Here is a 13,787-nt window from a genome sequence, read left to right as displayed (position 1 = left end):
ATGAAACCTGCATAATAAAAACAAGATTGGAGGCATACAGTTGTCTCTTACATGCTCTTCATCTGTCTGAGGCTTTGGTCTTCTTACCAACAAACTTTGCTTTCTGCTCATGTCTCACTCTCCAGCAGCCAAGGATGTTTTGTAGGCTGTTACTATAAGAGGGAGTCTAATTCTCCATCAACTTGTTGGCATGTGAATATGAAACAGACAACTGTTCCCTGCTTTTCCAGGTCTTATTTTGTCTCAGTAGAATGAAATCTACCCACTTGGAACTTCTTTTTAAACTAAGAAGCTGAAAAATATTTTAACCTTTTAAAGACTAGAAAAGATCTGGTTTATTAAATAATTTCAAATATTCCTGCTAGCTTTAATGATCTTTGAATCAAGCTGTAATTTTGGATAGAGATTAAAAGCCTGATAATAGCTAGTTTGAAATAGATTAAATTTCTTGTAGTGCAGAATGAAGATTCTTCATTTCTATATTTGAAGACATGATCAAGTGTGAACACTTGAAATTAAAAAACATTTTTAAAAATTTAATGGGTAAGGAAGGAAGGAAAAGGTCTATAATGCTAATCAACATTGCTCTGTGGAAAAGAGATCTTGTCACACAAAACCTAATTTGTTCTTTGACAAGGATGCAAGACTGGATGATAAAGTTATCTCTGAAACTGTAATATTCTTAGAATGAAATATTGGTACAGCTGATCCTGTCTGAGGGTATGGGAAAGAATTGATTATCCCTTTATTTCCCTCAGCCGTACTATTAATCTGTGGTGTTACATTTTTTTTTAAACTATTTGAAATAGAAATGCCTCAAAGTCTGATGAAACATCAGAACCAATGAAGAATACAATATATGGACAAAGAAGTGATTGACAAATCCCAAAAGGGATCTATCAATCGGAAATCATTAGCAAAAATGTGTAGTTCTTGGGCAGATTGTCTGGCGTGATATCGTCTCAGGATTATGCTGTTGTAGATGTTTCATCAAGGAGTATCACGGAAATACAAAGTAATTTTTTTAAGTATGGATAAAGCCTGGTAGCCTGTTAAGTAAATATAAGAACAAGACAATGATGCAGAGGGATCTATTAGCATCATTTGGTTATCACCTGGCCTATTCAAATAACTGCAGGATAGTCTGCTGCAAAACGGTGTGTTATGATATCATGGAAAACAAGACCCAAAAAAGGATTTAGGAGTCATATTCAAGAAACAAATAAGCAAAACTGATTAAAAATGTGAAGCAATCATGGGAAGTGTATTTAAGAATGGGTTTCACAAGTGCCTTTTGAATTACGTAGGTTTCAGCTGAAGGTGATGTGGAGAAAACAAGCTATTTCACTTCTTAAATTCCAGTTCTCCTTTGCTATGATTCTTGGCTTGTATAAACAGAAAAAAAAAAAAAAAAAAAAAAAAAAAAAAAAAAAGAGGAAAAAACAGGGAATGACTACAATTTGTAAACTCACTTTTTACAGTATGCTGAGTTTAATCCTGCAATATATTGTACACAGAAGGATCTATGCTGTGCAAAAAAAAAACACCAAATGAAACCTATTTTGACCTGTAGATCCAGATGACATAGTGAAACATTTTACAGAGATAAAACCTCAAGTCTCAGAAGCAACTAGGAAGTCCTGCCTAGACAGACTACCTCAGAGCAGTATTTTCTACTATTAGAGTGCAGAAAACAGTGTGCAGTGGAAGTCTCCTTAATCTGCAAAAGTTATCAAGGCAGACATAGTTTAGTGAGAAATAAATGACAATGTTTGCTCAAGTGGTGGTGATAATTAATCACCTAATTAGCTGTCTAGAGATGTGGTGACCTCTCTACTTCTTGAGGACTCCAAATCAAATTAAGAGCCTAATACTAATTTATTGGGCAATGCTAAAACCTCTGGCATACCTCTGAGTGGGAAGACTTGGCTACTACACCCTTATGTCTATAAAAATGTGGATCTCATAGAATTCTTCTGAGCATCAGTTCCCAGCATGGATTCACTCCTGTTTCACAATGTGACCCGCTCAGGTCAGAAGCAGCAGGGCACGGTGAAGCTTGGAGCACATCACTCCATGGTGGAGGCAGTGCAGGAGGCATGACATCGGTATCTAGATGTCGTCTGATGAAGAATTTTATCTTCCTGTAAATTGCTAAGAGTTATGCAAAGCACTTTAACAAGTTGAGTCAACTAGTAGAGAAGGCTGAAAAATGTTAATTTTTTTTAGCCATCATCAAAAAGATTTCAAAATTTTGGAAAGCCAAGATATAGTTTGAATTCAAATGAGGGAAAAGTGAATATCTTTTGGTCCCTTCTGAAAACTAAAATTACAAAACAAGACAAAACAAAACCAGAAAAAATAAAACATCAAACCAAGCTGTTTATCAGTTCTGGGTTTGTTTTATGGAAAAAATAAAGTAAAATCTTTGTCATGAAAATGCATCCTATGTCCAAATTAGAGGAACTATGAATAGAATTTTTCAACCATCCCAAGGAAATAGTGACTTATGTTAAAGCCAAAAAAGGCTGAGTATTTTTTTCTCTCTGTATGTGCTTATGTATGTATAAAGGAAGACATGCATACATCGTTCCTATGCGAGCTATGTATTTACATCCAAAACACCTATTCTGGGGGCCTGCGTGGATGTTCTCTGGCTTCCTGTGAAGCTCCAGAGTTTTTAGGATGTGTTCAGCAGAAACTACTCTTTACCCATAAAAATTCAGCTGCTATCACTCATGTACTTGAAAGCAGCACAGCCTTTTAGTAGCAATGTTTAATGCAATACAGACAGCTACATTGTGATTGCTCTGTTATGAGAGAGAGCTTTATTTCATCTGGAAACCTGTGGCTTATGGCTACACTCACACTTAATCTTCCTTTTACCTCTGCCATATGTTAAGCAGGCAGAAGTCTTCGGATAGCAGGTATCTCAAGCAAAGGTTGCATGTATTTGGCACCATCCAATGGCATACATACCTGTGGGGCTTTTTAATTTCAGCTGTAAATGGCATGGCAAGATAAATTCAGCCACATTCCTTCCTTTAATGGGAATGGTATTTCATCATGCTGTAGTACCTCCTCTCATGTGCTGAGAAATGCAACAGATTCTATAGCAGTTTTAGGATTCGTCTTCTGAAAATGTCATTTCAAAGCTGTGGAATCAGCCATGCTCAAAATGAAAAGCACTCACATCAGCATGAGAAGAGCTGGGAGCTAAAGTTTCTTTTTTATGGCCTGACCCCAGAAAATGCTGACCTCCTGCATCTGTCCATTTTGACTGACAATTAAATGACCAGTTTGGATAAAGCCCAAAGTTCTGAATGAATACATGTATTGGAAGAAACATCCATGGAAACTAGTTTATTTAAGAAAGTATTAAAAAAAAAAAAATTGTCAAGAGGGAATTTAAAATATATTGTCCTCAAAATCTGGATTATGTTCAACCAAATAATGAACAGATACATACTGTATCACTTACAACCAGCCAGAGCAATGGAATTTTGTTTCCACAATACTCTAAAAATTATTATAAACTGATCTACTGAGCAGAAATCATTCACATGAAGAAATCTGAGGGGAAAAAAAAAAAAAAAAAGGCTGTAAAATGTAGATACCTTAGTCATTATTAGAGGTTATTCAGACTCCAAAGAGGGTTTTTGTTGTTGTTCTAGACGGTACAAATATTGCTTCAGACAAATGAATTTGTTTCTTAATCTTCTGTGGATAGACTCTGGTGTGACAGACGATACCTGAGACCTTGCAGATCTGCAGAGAGCTTTCATTGTTGCAATCATATCTGATCTCCTTTGGGTAGCAAAATTAAATCCTGAATTAACAAACTGCACAGTCCGTGAAGGCTCAGACATAACTGTTCTATAACTTGGCCAGATTTGCTATTGACATACGACTCAAATATTCAGTGAAAAATATACCCTGTTTTGGTTTGGTAAATGAATGGAGCTTGAGACACAACAAACACGCTTCTTAAATTAACGTTTGCCACAGTTTCCTATTAGTAATTCTTACATGGCTGAACAGAAGGCAAGACAATAGGCTGAACCACTGCAAAGACACCGCAAGCTGATTTATGCATTGAACGTGAGAGGGAGAGCCCCATTGCACACATACTGCTGCAGAGCTCTCCTGGTTATCAACACTGCACAGGAGACACTTTCTAGCTTTGGACCTAACACTGCCTGTGGGACCAAAGTATTTCAGGGCTCTGTCAAGAAACTCTGGGAATGAGCAGCTGTGATTTTTCACCCAGGTAGGGAGAAAGGGGGATGCTCTCACTTGTCACAAACCTGATGCATCTCCTGGTCAGGTAGGGAAGCCCTGCCAAAACCTCATGGCTCCCAAATGGGCCTGGTAGTGATTTGAGAGGGATTAGGGCAAAGCTGAGAAAGGCCGTCACTCAGTTGTCTGGGTCAGCAGCCAGCTGCTTCTTCAGCTAATTGTGCTTTGGCATCTGGGCTGCTCAACCTCAAGATGTTATTGTAACTCTGAGTCTTACCCCAAGGAAAGGCCTGGGAGCAAGTGAACTTCAGTTGCAAAATGCAAAAGGTGCAGAAATAGTTCTTTGTGCCTCAGAGACCTTTTGCTCCTTTTTCTTCCTTTCTTCCCACTGGCACTGACCCTGTTTTGCCTTCCTGTGATGGACAGAATTTACAGAGCTTTTACCACCAGCTCTTCTCTTCTGCCTAAAAGCAGTGCTGGGGCAGCCCAAAGGCCATGACTTCTTTTTCTTTATTTTTCCAGTCCTTTCATGTATTGTCTGTAGATTTTAGCATCCACAGAGAGTGGCATCCTCAGCAAGGAGTTCTGCAGCACATCACTGAATTGTTCCACACCTGCCAGCTTTCCTCCAATTTTCAGCTTCTCTTTCCATGTCTTCTTAGTGGATCATATCCAACAAATAGCTGCTGCTCACCTCACCGTGGCTGCAGTCACCATTCGAGCAGTTCTTGGTGGTGGGGTACAGCAAAGTCTGCTCTAATTAACAAAGACAAACAAGGACTATATTGTAGTGTGAAGACATGCAAGGCCAAGTTAGATCCAAGAAAACAACCAACCATTTTTTGGCCAAAATCCTTATGTGAACTGCCAAGAACTGTGGAGTATTGAAACTTCACTGCCATTCTCTCTGTGTGGGAAACACTGGGTTTGACCTGCCTTTTCCAATATAAACATAATTCTTTGTGTGTGTATGTGTGTCATAAAAACACACACACAAAAAGAACTGCTTCACTGCCTGTTTGTCCCTTGCTGGGAAGGAAAAAATTGAACAAACAAATGGCATATGTTAGTCGCATTGCTTCATGCACTGCTGGAATGCTTTCAGATACTCTGGTGCTTTCAATTAGGATCTCTGTAGAATTAAATATTTTTTTTTTTTTGACAGTACTGTGATATTTGAAATTAAGTATGAATTATATGAAGCCAGGCAAATGTGACATCCATTAGCATAAGCATGTACCGACCTTCATGAAATATATGTGTTATGTGGAACACTTTAATCTGGCTAAATCACAGATGGCTGACTGAAGTCTGCTCTGATTTTTGGAAGTGATGCTATTCATATTATTTCAGTGCCCATAATTGTGAAGTGGCTTTTTTAGGGATAACGTACATCATCCTCATACAAATAGCACATATAACACTCTTAAGTGGCATTGCTGAAACTGAGCAGACTGCTGACAGCTGACAAGATTGAATGGAAGTGTCTCAGACTGGTCAAAATCTGCAGACAGCTTTGTGGGAAAAAAAGTTCCCAATCTCAAAAGTTTTTTTTTTCCTTTTGAAGTGTTTGTATGTATTTCACTTATAAGATGATTTTTTCATTATACTTGCTCTCAATATTTTCCTGAACACTAGAAAATGGTCAAAGGGCATTCACCAGTGATGCCAATAGTATCAAATATTTCATTTAAAAGATCACTTTTGTTTGTGGCTTGCCAGATGTCACTGTGTCCTTCTGATTAAAAGAAAAGATCCATCCTTTCACTTCAAAACTCTCAAATCGACATTATGACATCTTGAAAATCTCTCATCCGATTCAAGGGGATTAGGACCAAGATCAGCATTTTTACAGTCGATTTCCTCAATATGCCCGAGTTAAACTATTGTAATCCTTTCTCAAACCAGAAGGTGGCAAGCACTCTTAAAGTATGAGCTGTATTGTAACAAGACAGGCTCCCTTCCGATAAAATCTCAACCACCATTGTCCTCTGCTCAAGCACTCAGCCTTGGGTTTCCCAGCCAGAGATTTGTGTTTAACAGCGTCCAGTAAATCACAGCAGGACAGGGCTAAAAAGGGACGCACGGAAGAGATTTAAACATATCTTCCATTGTAAATTAAGCAAAGAGCTCTCTGAGACTAAAGTAGAAAATAATTGCATAGAAAATAAAGCTGACCAGAAAAAAAAAAATTAAATTCCCGCCCCACAGCAGCTCTGGCAAAGGGAGGGCTCTTAAGAGATCGGGCTGGCTGCCAAGCACAGCACAGAAGAGCCACTGAGCACCTGGAGCTAAACCTGCCCCACCGCCCATATGCAAATGTAGATTAATCTACAAAATATTAAATAATGCTTTGTGTGGATTCTTCCCAGGAGAAAACTACCTCCAAACCTTATTCACTGGTTTTTTAGCAAAAGCTGCAGGCTTAATCTGTCAGTCTTAGAAAATGGAGTAATTTGTGTGTGCAAACAACAATAGTAGAAAGCTAATGTGTTCTGGGGTGCCAAGTTGGAGGCACTGGTAGGAAATTGCCTTCCCAGCAGTTTCTTCTCAAGCATTTTAGTTAAATTTCAGTCTGTAACTTAGCTGGGGGGAAGAGGTCTCCCAGGACATACTGCACAGGAATGCCTGAATTAATATATCTAGAGAAATCTGTTCTACAAGGAAACCAATATGCCCACCACTTTGGTATTTTTTACGTCACAACTTAATTTTAGCACTTGGCCTGAAGATATCATGTGAGTCGGATAATTTTTCTGACAGCCTGGGTTTTTTAGTATAAAGTTTAATGAATTGGTGGAAAAGAAAGTTTTCGAATAAAAGACATAATTTCTGAGCTTCTTTTTCAAATTCTGAAGGCCTCAAAGCATGAGGAGGGCAACACAGTCTTCAGACGCTTGTGAGAGCTGACAGGGGCTGATGACTTGAAAGCAGCGATGATACAGTCCTCTCTGATGTTAATCCTGGGCTGAGAGCGAGACACTGCTCCTGCCTTTGTTATTGTCCTTAATTATATATTGCCACAGCACAGGTGGCTGCAGTGCTGAGAAATCAAATTCATCAGTACTACCCCATGCCAGGCACTTGGTGGAAAGGTGATCTCTGCCCCTTCCACTTCCACATGTAAGCAAGAGGGAAAAAAAAGGATAAAAGGACATGCCAGAGAGCAGGGAGGACAATACCTCTGTCCTCATGGCAGGTCATGGCCTCAGCCTTCCCTTTCTCTTAACCATGTAAAATATTGGAGAAAGAGAGTTGTTTGGGCTTTTTAAAGATGTAATAAAGTTGCAGATTACATCACAGCAGATGCAAAAGGATTTGAGAAAGGACAGTTATCCCGTATGCATTCAAGCCATGCTCAAAACCAACTAAACCCCTTGTAGGATTTATCATGTCTAAGGAGCCCAGGCACGGCTGTCTTATACCTCTAATCACCAAACCCATGTCCAGGATCAAAACCTACCCCATCTCACAGGCATCTTTCACATGAAGTGTCACTATGACAGGAGTGGCTCCATAGCCCCGAGCATCTGTGTCCACAGCTCAGCCATGGGGACTGGCTTTGCCCTGGAGCAGAATAATGACAGCATATTTCACCCCTCACCCTCCAGTTATCTTGCCCCAAACTGCAAGCTGGGTGTTTGCACTTGTGACTCTGAGCTCAGCAGTGAAAAACCCTGTGTTTACTGAGCCCATGGGTCAACGGAGCTCAGAGTCCAAAGTCCTGCTACTCCCTGCAAAATGCCCGCTGACCTACTAGGCTGGTAATGAATCCACCTGCAGCAGGAGGAATGGGTGGGATAACATCTGAGATAATGCCAAGGGATACAGTGCAGTCACAGAGGAAAGCTGATGCATATAGAGGAAGTTTGAGGCAAATAGGTTTTAATTAGAGTATCATTCAGCCCTTTGGATATTTGCTGAATACTAAGCCAGATTTAACAAGGCATTTCCTTGCCAACTATCGCATACGTTAAAGATTGCACAGAATGAAGAAAGACCTCCTAAGGGAATCCTAAGCAGAAGAGACCTAAATCACAGTTTAAAGGGTGAACTGTAACTTTAACCTTGCTTACAAGTATCTACTCGGTTAGCAAAATGTTATTGCCCTCTCACCTCAGCTTCTGCTTACTTCTGCACCTGGTCTTATCATTTCAGTTTTAAAAGGTATCACTGCAAAACAGGACACCTGAATAGGTGACTCTTTCTGAGTTGGACTCAAAGCAAGCACAAGCAAGGACCATAAAGAACATGAAAGAGAGCCAGAAGCTATTTAAATTGGACCTGTAAGTGATGGTTCCTGCAAACATGAGACTGAGGCTGAAGAGAGAAATCTGCAAAGATTTCCTGACTTTTTTAGAGAAAGATACTGCCTTCTCTTTTCTCCTGACACTGGTGCTCTTTCTGCTTCTTCGCACCTACAAAAATGGACCAGTGCTCAATGTCTGGTCTTTTTCTTTTGGAAGTGCTGTGCTAGGGAGCTTAGCAGTCTGCAGGTACCAGACAAGCACCATCTGGCCTAGCAGAGGAGACCAACTCGTCCCTCTAAAGGGATGGCAAGGGACTGGCTATGCACCGGAGGACTTGCCCACCATACAGAGAGCTTGCCATGTAGAAAACCAAAAGAGAAGCCATACACTCAATACCAGGTTGGGGGGAACTCTGCAAGCTCTCTCAGATTAATAGAAATTTCAGCTCAAAATGGATTTCCTGGGTGACTGAAGGTGTTTGGTGGCATATGGAGTATTGTGGGGGTGAAGGGGCAGGAAGGAACAACCAGCAGGGACATGATCACATCTTATGTCAGCTTTCTCAAACTGGAACTTTTCTGTTTTGTTTCTTTGCCTTCTAAATTGCAATTTTACCCCATTAAAATTTCAGCTAGATTTTAATATTAAAATTACTGTTAAATAATGTTAAAACATAATAGGTTCACCTAGATTAAAAATTTACATATATACTTTTCTTTCCTTTGCTCCATTTCTCTAAATTCTTCCAGGTCAACGCAAACAAAATTCCTCCACCGACTCTTCACTCTGTCCATTACAAGACCATTATTTATTTAACCCTATGTTTATGCTAAAAGATGCATCTGAATCTTTTTCCATCTGTTAGTATCGCAGTACTGTCTGACACTGTACTGTGACTTTTCTGTGACTGTGCACTGTAACCTTCATACTTTCAAACATGACTCATCTTATATTTTTCAAATAATAAAGAAACATCTGTGGTTAGTTTACTAAGTCAAAAGCAGTCCATCTCAGGGCTCTCTAAAAGCTGGCTATATTCTACCCCTGACTATTGTCTCCAATTGAAAACTGCGGACTTTCTTTTTATATTTTCAGGAAAGAGACTGAAAAGTAAAAGAAAGGGGAGACAAATGTAAGACTTAATATGTATACAAATGTGTCATGGAGTGAATGCAAAGAAAATTCACACTCCATTTGGCTTCTCCTCCTCTGTAGCCCAGGCTGAAACAGCCCCTGCAACTACTGTCTGGCAGCTGTTCAGTGGATCGCAGCTGAAGATGCTCATGTGAACCTGCGGGAATCAAACCTGCCAAGTTCCTCATAGCTCCACTTGGTACAGTCTCATCTTTATTTAATGCTCTTTTTGCCCCTGCTGTTGCTTACTGCAGCTCTTCTCTGTAACTTCCATTAAGTTACAGGCGAGAAGCATCACGTACTTAGGATAAGAGCAAACCTGTCCATCTCCCTGTCATCCCAGTCAGATGTGAGATTCAGACTGGAAAGAAGTCGCAAGTAGACATTCAGAAGTGACCTGAGAGTGGAGGAAAGGAAGGACTGCATCAGAGAAGGCAGTCACTGCTCATAGCTAGTTCTTGCCCCAAGAGAAGGCACAAGTCAACCATGGCATGGGGAAGTCAATGAGAACTACTGAGTTTCCAAAGCCCGGTGAAATCTTGAGGTACATACAACAGCCTGTCTGTCAGGGAGTTTTTCAGAACAGAGGCCCAAAGTCATGGTCTCTTCAATGGTCCTGCATTTTTCCCTCACCTGTCCATCTCTGGAAAACTTGTGCAATCTCTTATTATAATCCTAGCTTACCATCCGTGTAGCTGTTCAAGCAGAATCAATATTGCATTGAGTTCTCATTAACTTTTGGGTGAAACGTGCATGCTCCTGGCTCCACTAAGAAAATGGTGTTATTTCACCATTCTACAGATGTCTCTATTTGTCACCACATTTGCAAGCATGACCCTGGAAGTCAGACTCTGTTACAGCAACAATCACCAGTCCAAGGGGAAATTAACCAAAAAAGGATTTTTTTTTTCAACAGCAAACAAAGCAACAACAACAAAATGTATCTTGGCAAGGTAATTGAAAGAAACTCATCACTTTTAATGAAAGTTAAAGTGATTGTATTCTAAGCAAGTTAATTATATCACTGTATTATTGCTGCCTGACAGATTAATTTCATTTACAGTCACTGGGGAGGTAACCCATACTAGAAGCCCTCTGTGAAAGTTTTCATTGATATTTAATGGGTTTTGGATTGGATCTTTGGACAATTTTGCCTTTATGCCTCTGTAATGCTGAGCCATGAAAGAACAGAGAGTTTAGTTCTACTTTTTGTGCATTATTTTTCAGGAGCAAATGATCAACAGTGATGATACCAATACTGCAAATTGAACTATATCCCCTTCTGACAAGTCCAAAATATCATTCTAATAGCATCATGCTCTTCACAGAGGTGTAGTAATCACCTGCTGAAGTGAGTTTTCATAGGAAAAGGGTTTTTTTTTTTTCTCAAATCACTACTATTTTAATATATTCATTTTCAAAAGGTCATTTTTTCACTATTTTTTCCACTTAAAAATCATTATAAAAGCTGTAACACAGGGCAGCTGAGAGCAGCATCTTCACAGTTAAGTGTTACTTTTCACTTTTAAAATAACACTCCCTCTTTTGGTGTTACTTGGAAGTGATGATATTAGTTTCAAAAAGCAAGCATCTTGTCCATCAATTTCCAACTATTTTTCAGCTTTTTAACTGTTAGGGAATTGCTCCACAATTAAAAAAAGTAGTAAAAGTGTCACTTTTTTTTTTTTCCCCCACAAGGATAAAACCCCTACTTTCCACAGAAAAAGTTTGAATGAGCACATTTCTGCTAAAATCTCTTTGTTGAAAATTTTTCTTCTCTGCTGGCTATTAGATGCAACCTTTTTCTTCTTCTTCATAGGACATTGAGTCAAATCTCTTCCCAGCTGAATGATGTAAGCAATGTGTTTACTGGCTGTCATTCTTTATGGTCCAAATGATAGCTGTAATCTAGGGTGCAGTCTTGAGACAGTCAACTCCATCTGCACACTTCTGGCCAGATTTTTAGTTCTTTAACTGCTCAGCAAGACCTGAAATGCTTTCAAATTAAATCAGTGTTCTTTAATCTACAGGGCTTTATACAGTATTTGCTTTGAGTCATAGTTGAGTTCTGTACATCCGCAGACCATCTCCTATATAAATATGTAAAGTAGGAATGAACACCAGGGAGAGAATTAGCCATATACAGAGATAGGATTTGCAGAAGAGAGCTGCCCTGAGATGTTCAAGACAGTAAAAGTGCATTTTAAAGTTCAACATGGGTTTCTTCAATAGCCAGGCATGGGCATTTTCCTAATCCTCACTTTCTTTTTCATGGCAAGTATAAAAAGTAGAAAGATTCTTGTTTGTGTTTGTGTAATTGGTGAAAGTGTAAAAAAGTAAACTTCTGCAGTCCCTGTTGCAGTAGGCAATGGCTCATAGGGCTAAACATCTGGTCTAAACCCCTCCAGCCTCAAAAGCATCTGGCTGATCCTTTACATGTTTACAGACAGCAGTGTCAAATATCATGCAGCTTAAATGTTCACTTACTGAAAGACACGCAGGCTCAACAAGGTTTAAAGGTCTCTGTGCTGCTATAAAAAGCTCTGCAGCATCTTGTACTTCCCCACGATGAGGGTTTGTCTTATTGTTGTGAATCTAACTTTGTGTTCCACCTGCTCTGGTTCAGCAGGGTGCTGAGTGGGTCTCACTCCCTGTCCCAGAAGTGGCTGCATGTCAGTAACTGGTATTTAAGTATAAAACACATAGCTACAAGGTATAGCCTCTCACTAGGATTTCAAATCCAGTCCTCCCACACTTTAGTTTCATATTTTTGTTTTATATTGCAGAGAATCACAGTTGAATCCACTTATCATTCCAAGGTGTGGGCTCAGAGTATCCACTTCCTTGTGCTGGATCTTCTGTAAGGGAAGTCTTATGAGAACAGGTACTTCAGGAGGGTGAGAAATTCAAAGGCAGACTAGTCTGTAAAATGACAGCCAGAAAAAGGTGAAGTGGTAGGAGACAGGACTAGTTCATTGAAAGAAAAGTCTGTGAAGTTTCTGATGAGATTGAGAAGGCTCATTCAGGTTCTGTGGGACAAGGCACTGGGAAGACCTCTACCCAAGAGCAGGTCCTGTAGCCTATGGACCGTGGAGAATCAGACAAGTCACTGATGTCTACAGTGATAGTTTCAAGACTGTATGTCTTGCACATGCTGGGAAACTGTGAGCATAGTCCTCACCATGGCTAAAATCACCTTACTCCCTAGTTCACATGGGATCGCAGTGATGCTGGGGCTTAGTTTCCCCAGCTAGGCAGCCACAGTAGCTATGAAACAGTCAATGCAGCCAGAAGAGTCACAGCGAACTGTGCAGAAGATCCTCTAGAACATATACATATTCATCTTACTCATAACACATGGCTAATTGTTCATATGGGAGCAAAGACAAATTACTGGTTTATGTTTCTAACATTTCTAATGTTCTCTGGATATGTACCACATTCAGTATTTTTATGGTTGAACTCACCTTCACCTGGGTAATTTCACAAGGTTTCAACACTTTCATGGTGGTGTAGGGTAGTTTACACATGAAAAAGGAGTATATTGGTTTGGTGCCTAGTCTGGAGAAGAGATGAATGAGAGGAGGGAGATGCTGCATGATAAGGGTCTCTTACATCTTTTGTGGAATAAGGTTTGCCTCTGGCAAAACTCAGACTAGGAGGTGTTTATACTTTCTTGACAGGAAACATTTAAAACAAATCAAAGAACATACTTCACATAATTCAGTCTTATGGATCTCCTTGCTGCAGTTATATGCTTTAGTGGGTGCTAAAAGTTTATAGCTTCAGAAAAGAACTGGAGAAATGCATAGAGGAAACATCCCTTGGGGAGCTATGGTCATCCCCTCCCACTCAACTAATATGCAAACTTAAAACAACTGAAAGTTGGGAAAGCAGCTTTCCCAAAGTTGTGGAACAATCATGATGCATTTGCTGTGCTATTATACTCTTCCATAGAAACAGGAAATTGGATGGGGGAAAGTTGGCTTTTATGTTCCACATTTACCCATCACTGCAAGCTGTAAAAGTATGTCCTCCATAGACATTGTGGCCTTCATTGTGAGCTGTGAGGTTAATTTGCCAAAATCCAATAGCTCTGTCTCCAGTGATGGCCATTATTTTCAGATAACTAATGTGATATCAGCAATTTTGATAGATTTTTAA

Source organism: Athene cunicularia (assembly GCF_003259725.1).
Source record: "Athene cunicularia isolate RWA chromosome 6 unlocalized genomic scaffold, athCun1 chr6_part1, whole genome shotgun sequence".
NCBI lineage: Eukaryota > Metazoa > Chordata > Aves > Strigiformes > Strigidae > Athene > Athene cunicularia.
The sequence above is the reverse complement of the archived record's forward strand: the minus strand, read 5'-3'. Positions refer to the sequence as shown.